Below are 10,036 nucleotides of genomic sequence, written 5' to 3' on the forward strand. Positions count from 1 at the left end.
CCGAGGAGGGCCATTTTTGCGTCATATTGTTTGGCCCTGCTCGGCCATGGCCGAGCAGGGCCATTTTAAAAAAATGACCCTCCTCGGCCGAATGACCCTCCTCGGCCACGTGAGTATGGTTTTTTATTTTATTTTTAAAATGACCCTCCTCGGCCACCATCTACGTGAATATGAAAATTGGAAATTATGATGTAACCTTTTACGTTTATTCATTTGAAAAAAAACCAAAACTTTAAAAATTAAATCTTGCATATGTAACCTCCTCATCTACTTTGACTTACCCTGCATAGTTTTCACAATCTCTGCGAGACTGGTTACACTGGATAAACCAAACTGGCCGTTGTTGTAAGCCAGTACCAGGGTTTTATGTTTGCTAGCATCCAAAGTATTTGTATTTGCGTCCTGGTGAAAATGTTTAGACTTTTGGGATTGGGTTTTTGAAGAAAATGGGGAGTAGAAAATGTCAAAATACTAACTTTTGTATAAATTATCAATTATTTATTAATTATGTTGGATGAAATTTGTGTTTCCAAACCCAGGATAAATGACATAAAAGATTCGTTTCAACTTGTTTGCATGAAAAGCATTAATAATGTCATCCAGTTATATCCTCTTAATATAAGCCCTAGAAAACACAAACCGTACCATATTCCAACCGCCTGTATCACTTTCAATTTCAATTTCTACAGGATCTATATCTGGCTGGTCAGGTCTACCCATGACATCAGGAGACTGCTCCATGGACTGAAACGCACTCCAATCAAATGCTGCAGTAGGGGCCAGCTCGAAACCCCAATCCTCTAAATTGCTAAAATCAGGATATTCAGTCAATGTCATCCATGAGTCGTCATAGCCCCCATCGTAGGGCTCATAGATGCCCCCATCGTAGCCGCCATCATATGTTTCAGTGTGTACAGGCATAGCATACACCGGCTCATTTTGGAAATCATTCCATGCATCCCAAGTATATGGTTCTGTGACAACTGGCGTATCGAATATAAAGGGATTATTGTATGAAAAGTAAGGGGTCGTCTGGAGAGAATCGTAAAAATATTCATTTGGGTCTACCGCTGGTATCTGAGCATCATCGTAGTAGGAGTAATCGGGATAATCGTACGGATTCTGAGGATTATCGTTGTAGGAATAGTCGGGATAATCGTACGGGTTCTGAGGATTATCGTTGTAGGAATAGTCGGGATAATCGTACGGGTTCTGAGGATTATCGTTGTAGGAATAGTCGGGATTATCGTACGGGTTCTGAGGATTATCGTTGTAGGAATAGTCGGGATAATCGTACGGGTTCTGAGGATTATCGTTGTAGGAATAGTCGGAATAATCGTACGAGTTCTGAGGATTGTCGTTGTAGGAATAGTCGGGATAATCGTAGGAGTAATCAGGGAGACCCGGGATCTGAGGAGGACCTGGCATCTGAGGAGGACCTGGCATCTGAGGGTAACCTGGCCCTTGAGGAGGACCTGGGATCTGAGGGTATAAATCTGACCCTTGGTAATCGGGAAACTCGACGACAATTTCGGGGGGTGGGCCTGTAATTAGAAATTATAAATTAGTAATTTGAAAGATCTTTACAATCTAACACATGTGTCAGATAAAAACTGAAGTTAAAAAAAATTATTCAACACGTCCTGTAGATGTTTAAAATAAACAATATAACAATTAAGTGCCAGTGGTACATTACGTCATGAGCCCCGGAGGGCTAAGACTCATGTAATGTCCACTCAAATTAGAGTTTTTTTGTTTACATGTACAATGTACGTTCAAAGACATTTCTGCGTTCATAACTTCATAATTATTTCTGTGTTCATAATTATGTCTGCAAAAAATAATTTTCGTCCGCATTTATAAATGTCCGCCCAAATAAAAAACACACCTGTATAACTCTGACCGAACCAGGGGGTGGTATTAGGAGGACTATAAGTGACCAACTCTGCCCAGCTGAGGTAATCTGTGCTCCACCGTGGCGAGAAACTGCCTGAATAGAAAAGGTAATTAAAACAATATATACATTCAAAGATTCAATTATCAGCGCTTTTCCGTAGAGAAAATCGATTATAAGCGCTTATTTTTTAACCGCTTATAAGCGCTTTGTATGCGTTGATAAATGGTGTATTTTCGGAAAAAACGCCTAAAAAGCGCCTAAAAAGCGCTCAGTAAGCAATTATAAGCGACAACGAGAAAATTTCATTTGTGGCAACTTGCCTGAACTAAGTGGTGGTGCCCCATACTTTGATAACTCAGTAATTATTCGCTGTTGCCAGTTGTTTATTAGTTCTAGTGCTGCTTTTGAGAATTCTTGGTCACCTTTTTCGGATTGTCGCCTCTGTAGTTTGGTTTGGAGTTACGTTGAGATTTTTATATTTGGTAATTAATTGTAAAATAATGCAAATTTATACTAATTTTACAGCTGTAAATAATGCATCTATCATTTTGTTAAAATACACCATAAACTATAATATACGTGCAATGGTGGCCTGGCTTGCTCTTCACAATAGGTAGGTGCTCTTTCTAAAAAGAATCTTAAAACTATCTCTCAGGGGAATCCCTGCTATATTTTAATACTTACAAATTAATTCTTTAATTCAATAATTAATTAATTACAATTAATAATTGTGACACATTTACTAACGTGAAAACGCCGCTTGAACTTATGTTGTCGATTGAGATTCGTTATTCTTTTCTCCAACAAATTTTTGATAAAACCATTCACATACTCTTTGCTGAGTCTATTTTCTGTATTTTTAAACTCCTCACTGTCCTGAAGGTTTTAATATTACCTTATATGGTAGTGTCCCTATGGTAACTATATATTACCTTATATGGTAGCTAAATTTCACCGAGACTAATTTGGATGCATTTATACCTCGTAGAAAGTTAATATACTGACATCCAATTTATACTTATTATAGTGGGAAAAAATGGGGTTCAAAATTTGATTTAGAAAAATAACTGAGGTAGAAAAAGAAATCCATATAAATAAGAAACATTTTATACGAAACAGTTTTTTTAATTCACCCTATCAAAAGAGATGTAAAATGATTTGAGGTGTAAAATATCCTGATTAAAAAATAACCATGTATTTGAAATGTAAAATATCCTGATTAAAAACTAACCATGTATTTGAGATTTAAAATATCCTGAATTAAAAACTAACCATGTATTTAAGGTTACCTGGTTACCTGGTTACCTGGTTACCTGGTTACCTGGTTACCTGGTTACCTGGTTACCTGGTTACCTGGTTACCTGGTTACCTGGTTACCTGGTTACCTGGTTACCTGGTTACCTGGTTACCTGGTTACCTGGTTACCTGGTTACCTGGTTACCTGGTTACCTGGTTACCTGGTTACCTGGTTACCTGGTTACCTGGTTACCTGGTTACCTGGTTACCTGGTTACCTGGTTACCTGGTTACCTGGTTACCTGGTTACCTGGTTACCTGGTTACCTGGTTACCTGGTTACCTGGTTACCTGGTTACCTGGTTACCTGGTTACCTGGTTACCTGGTTACCTGGTTACCTGGTTACCTGGTTACCTGGTTACCTGGTTACCTGGTTAAAAACTAACCATGTATTTGTCAACAATCTTTAGCTTCTTCTCGTTAATATCTTCCTCCTTTACATTTTCCCACTCATTTGTATTCTTATATTCACATACTACATGCTCAGTTTTCTCCGCTTTTATACTATCAATCTGCAAATAAATTATAATATATCTGTACATGACAGTAACACCCTGATTTACAATTTGTAGTTTGTGTGCAGGGGTTTGTGTCGGCAAATGACCTCACAGGAAGTTCGGTGACCATCTAGCGCACCGTTTCCACACCAAACAATTTTTATTTGAGAATACCTATTTCTGTAATCGTGCATTTCCTGGTTAAAGTGCATTTTTCAGAAAAGCACAATATGTTTTGTTTTGAAGGCTATAAGTCAATCATTTCTTGTGATATCGAACTGAAATGTTACACGAAGTTTATTCATATCTTATTCAAGATGTGTGTAAAATTTTGATATATCTGAACAGGCTGCGTTTTTATAAAATTTGTTAAGTCAAAAAGTGGTAATTTTACTTTTCAGGCTTGTTTTGACCAAGTTCGTCAAGAAACATCGGATTGTTTTGACAGTTGACATGAAATTGTTCACTGAATTTTGCCGCAGTTTTTGATGCCCTAAAAATGTGTTTATTCAACTGGAAAGTTGATCTTTTGGACATCAAAGCCAAACAACAAATTTAGGCATATTTTTCGGTTTCATATTTACAGATTTTTCTAACATTTCGATAGGAATGTGCTAAAGACTTTCGAAAGAGTGCAAAATTACCGAAACTAGCACATTTATATATGAGTTATGAATAATCAAACACCCTAAAATGCTTCCTTTTAAAGTTATGGTAGAAAATGTGATTTTTGTATCTGCAAACCCAAGCATGAATTTCGCCGCGGTTACACCACGCAAGATCAAATTTCCCTACAATGTAATTGTTGTATTGCATCCCAGAGTGCTAGTGGTGTTTGGCGCACGTTATAATCGTTTTTATCATATTAGCTGGCCAAGCTTGGTACAATCAGTGAATCCACTTTGAAGTGTCCAATTCCACAATCCTACATCAAGCGTCAAATCGACAACAAAGTCAACAGACTGAATCAGGAAACTTGGTTAACTGACGGTCCCAGACACACCAAACTGACACTCGGCCACAAGCACGCCAAAATCATCAAAAACCTCAACACTACACTCAGCAACAATAGACAAGATTACAGAACTGCAGTTCACCTCATCACGGGTCACTGCGGCTTAAACAAACACCTTCACACCATTTGCAAATCAAACACCAGTGCTTGTCCTATGTGCGGCGACGGAGAGGAAACTGTCTCACACTTCCTTGGACAGTGTCCGGCTATTGCCCAAATTAGAGGTCAATATTTCCAGGACTACTACCTCTCTGTCAATGACATATTCGACAACCAACACATCACCACGATTGTCAATTTCGCAAACCGCACCAAACGCTTAATTGTGCCGGAAGAGCTGGATCAGACCGGGGTGACTTAAAGTATTATCTCAAATGCTGTCTCGTCTCGTTTTACTTTTCCAAACCCACTGGGTTTGGAAAAGTAAAACGGTTTAACCCAGCTGGCATTTAAGCGTATCATTTTGACTCATATCACTTCTTACAGTTACACCATCCTCCACCATTCACTCTGATTTCACCGGCAACTTTCCCCAGGGTTGCCACACCCCAGAGGTAGGCAGAGCATCTCAATGCTATCCTCTCGTGGGCTATCTTGGCCCAGCCTCTCTTTTTTTTAAAAAGAAAAAAAAAAGGCGTGAACAAATTTAAAACTTTGACGCGTCACGTCGATTTGGGGTTTGGTTGTAGAACACTTCATATTTTTCGTGGTTTTGTTTTGTGTTAACAATGCGTACATCATGTCACGTCATATAATTATTGTTTCGCACGCAAACTTTATTGACTGTTATATAATATTCCGTCTCATCTTAGTTATTATTTGAATCTAACATTAACTAATAAATTTTGATGCTAGATGGTCACTAAACTTCCTATGAAGCCATGAGGTCATTCGGGCTGGAAATTTTTGGTGTATGCCCACCAACTAAAGGTGCTGTGAAGTATTACTGTAATTAATTGATAAATTTCAGAATTGATGAAGATGTAGACCATCGAAAATATTTTTGTGTGATTAACTGCTTGTTTCATTTGTTGAGCTCGCTAGTGGAGGAAAAACAGAATTTTCACCTACCATTAGGTATCAACATTATAACTGTAGTACTATCTCAACTGACGTATACCGACTCAAGGTTCCGTGAAAGTTGGGGAAATGTTAGCGTGATCTATAATTTACATAGTTACAATGCATTTTTCATGATTCGAACTGTACCACCGGACATAACCGGACTTAGTCGGACTGAACCGGACTTAGCCGGACTGAGCCGGACTTAGCCGGACTGAGCAAGACTTAGCCGGACTGAGCAAGACTTAGCCGGACTGAGCAAGACTTAGCCGGACTGAGCCAGACTTAGCCGGACTGAGCCAGACTTAGCCGGACTGAGCCGGACTTAGCCGGACTGAGCCAGACTGAGCCGGACTGAGTCAGACTTAGCCGGACTGAGCCAGACTTAGCCGGACTGAGCCAGACTTAGCCGGACTGAGCCAGACTTAGCCGGACTGAGCTGGACTTAGCCGGACTGAGCCAGACTGAGCCGGACTGAGTCAGACTTAGCCGGACTGAGCCAGACTGAGCAAGACTTAGCCGGACTTAGCCGGACTGAGCCGGACTTAGCCGGACTGAGTCAGACTTAGCCGGACTGAGCCGGACTTAGCCGGACTGAGTCAGACTTAGCCGGACTGAGCCAGACTGAGCAAGACTTAGCCGGACTGAGCCGGACTTAGCCGGATTTAACTGAATTCAGCTGGACTTAACTGAATTCAGCTGGACTTAGCCAGACTTAGCCGAAATAAGCTAGAAGTTAATGACACAATAACAATGGTTGAAAAAAGTAAAAAATCACCTTGTAACCCTTTTCTATACACTCCAACACTTCATCATTGGAGCTTTGACAGCTTTTCCAGGCTTTAGTTTTCTTCACAGACTGGGGTAAAGAGCTCAGTACGCCGTGACAGGTCGGATCCTCCTGAATTAAACGGATTAAACGATTCAAAAGTTAAATTACAATGGTAATGGCTGACCCAATATAAAAAGTAAATTTACCCAAAAGTATATACAAGAAAGAAAATTGGAAACACCATAATATAATAAACAAAAAATACTTCCCACAAATTTGTTGAATGAGGTAAATAAAAAATAACTCTTCTAAAAGTGTACCTGGATATCCCCTGCTAGCACCACCTGATGGCTCCAGGATAAGAGCAACAAAACAGACACGGTCAGCATTTCAAATGGCGGGGGATGGGTCACTTTACATAGGTAACATAAGTAACATGGGTCACTTTACAAGCATTAACATGTTTGTTGCTGCTATAATTGATTTTCTATCGGCTTGTTCTGAGAACGTTGAGATTCCTATTTGACAAATTAAGTCGTGAGGTATTGTTCCGCCATTTTGAAAATTAATGTTGATCTGACCATTATAGCTTTATAGGTAGCACATACTGTTAAATCGATTTCATTGATCATGCAACTATTTTTAGTGTGCTAGCCGGGCTTTAAATCTGCAGAAGAATGTAAAAAAGATGAGAATAAATCTTAGGTTTTTAATTTTGGTCATCATAAAAATATATTTTGTTTGTTAATTTATGAAAATTGTAAATTTGAATTTTAAAAGAATTTACTTTCATAAAATATTTTTACATTCAAAATAAAAAACGTATTAAAAAAATCGTTAAATGAATACAAAGTGTTACAAAAAATTTTATAAAAAACTTTATGCTAACACGGCTCAAGCGGTACAAGCGGCTCGTCACAGTTTCATCAGGTTCCACTCTTAACATCAATCAAACCATATTAGGCTCCCACGTTTCACACTTCTCATTGGTCAGTACGATTCCCGCCATTTTCACTCCACACTAGATACATACCTACACACTTCACGTCATGCACCTGTTCACCGTTGTAGAACTCCATGCTTCTGTATCATGTGTAGTTTATTCAGTAGTAGTTTTAGGAATGTACAGTATTTACTACAAATGTTTGTCGTCGTATAAACTAATTTTGTTATGAATTTTGTTATGACTTTTTTGTATCGAATTTTTGGATAAATTTGATTGATTAAAAATAAATAAATTTACACAAATTTTGCCTCAGATATATGTTTTTTACGTTTTGCATTTTTAACACTTGTTTTTAGATCATGAATACGATGTAGTTACATTGAAACGTCGAGTAAACTCCTTTCCCTAATAAGAGCATTTTTACTTGTCGCAACAACCGGGATAAAGATAATTTTACACGGAATACATATTATGTCTAACTTCTATGTTAATCCTACGATACATTATATATATTGCTTTGGAAAGTTGTACAGCACGGTTTTGTTATAATATATAAACATTTCCCTAGAGTTATCATATAGGTAAAAATTATTCCGTTAACTGTAAAGCAGAAAGTAAACGATTTCACAAAAGCTTTGAGAGAGAAAGAAAAAGCTGTATAAAAATGGAAAATGTACGTCCTAATAATAAGGACGTACTGCCTACCTGCCTAGGTCGGTCCAGATGAAATCTGGAACGAGTTTCGTGTCAGCGCATGTCTCCATTTATCTCTATCACTCATGAGCAGACGTATCATGTTAAGTTGTCTAGCTCGATGAAATATAGATAAGCGGGTGCGTGGCAAAAAACTTTGCGAGTACCAAGGTATTGCTAGAGCCCACTAGCATCAGAAATTAGGTGTTTCATCCACATCTCTAGAAGTATTGTACCTGTGTAATCAATTACTACTGGCTGATATTTGAGCTGAAAGTTAATTCTGGTCCTATCTGTACAACATGTTAACATTTTATCATGTGATATGATCCTGTATCTAGCCCGTTAGAACTCATAAATAAAAACTACTTAATTCTTTTACCTGCAAATATAGAAAATATTCCTCAAATGGCATAATCGCAGCTTAGTCACACTGTTATTTATTAACGCATATCGGAGAGATGTGTACAATAATACGAACAGTATATTGTGCAGTTTAGACTAATGTAGGTTTAGGTGGAACAGGTGGGGTAGTGGCCGGGGGGGGGGGGGGGAGAGGGGGTATCTCTTTTGTTTAGACTCGCTATCTGTCGGACAGTACTATTAAACTACGTCAGTTGATCTGACGATATTGGTTTTTCTGTAGAGATGGGTGTATTTTTAGATAGCCTCTTTGAAGGCGAAGTCTTAAAGATGGAACAATCAAACACATTATATTATTAAAATGATGTGCTCAATATTACAATTCAAAGTCACGTGTTCACTATAAAGCTGTGTCCTGATTGGCTGTCGGGTTCCTGAAAGTTATCCCCTCCACCACACTAGTCGTCTCTATAGCTGGAAGATTACCTGAGGATACTGGTACCAGCTGGTGTAATCCTGGTACTGGTGGTCGAACAGGATTAGAAGTAAATTTACCTCTTCTCATTCTACTGCCACAAAATACAATCTTCCTTGCAAGATCCTGAACGTACTTTCCAAATCTTCTGTTCGTTATTGTGTACAATATTGGGTTGCCACAGACATTAAGAAATATAAAGTGAAATGCCATGAGGTCCATAGCAGGAGACACTTTAATTCCTTGGCCTTTGAGTAAAGTAACCACCGCAAACGGGGCAATACTACAGATGAAGAGACCAGATAAGAGTAAAGTGGTGATCAAACCTTTCAAGTTAACGGAACTGTTTGGGCTGTGTCTCTTCTTTTGTCGATAAGCCACCAAGAGTAAAATCAAGTTGAAAACTGTGATGAGGATAATGGGTACTATAGCCTGTAGGATGAGTGCAGTCCCCCATAAAGGGGCAGCATCCTGATTTGTATAAATTGTAGTGAGGCATTCAGCACTCGCAGGTACAAACACAAAATTGGACTTGTAGCCTAAAGATATCGCTGGTCCAGCCATCGCGAAAATCCAGATCATTAAAATAGCTAGATGAATGGACCTCTTTGAAATTACATGGAATGGGGAAGCAATCATTCTGAGTCTGTAGGCTGATATTGCCAGGACAATGAGGCTGTTTGCACCGCCAGAGATGAACGGCAGATGAGCGCTGATGAAGCAATAGATGTCACCCATAATGTACCTCCCTGCGAAGTAGGTGACAGTGATAGGTATCACCGCCACTATAGTGTATAGCATATCCGCCACTGCCAGGTTCCTTACCAGTACAATGGAGATCCGGTCTAGTTTTATGGCGTTATACCGGATAGATGAGTAGACGACGAGGCCGTTTCCAACCAGACCCATTATTACAACCAGCAGGCAGAATGTTGCCAGGGGAACCACTTGTGCTGTGCTCAGCGTCAACTCCAACATTCCTCCTTATCTAATTATAATGATTTGTTCAAATTAGGCAATT

The 10,036-nt window shown here is 38.9% G+C and overlaps 1 protein-coding gene across 1 annotated transcript in view; it reads right to left on the bottom strand.

Moving 5' to 3' along the window:
- Positions 1 to 10,036, bottom strand: part of LOC134824253 (metabotropic glutamate receptor 4-like) — a 51,959-nt gene that overhangs the window by 21,771 nt on the left and 20,152 nt on the right. The window lies entirely within an intron of this gene.

Source organism: Bolinopsis microptera, chromosome 12 (genome assembly GCF_026151205.1).
Source record: "Bolinopsis microptera isolate Bmic1 chromosome 12, MBARI_Bmic_1.0, whole genome shotgun sequence".
NCBI classification, from domain to species: domain Eukaryota; kingdom Metazoa; phylum Ctenophora; class Tentaculata; order Lobata; family Bolinopsidae; genus Bolinopsis; species Bolinopsis microptera.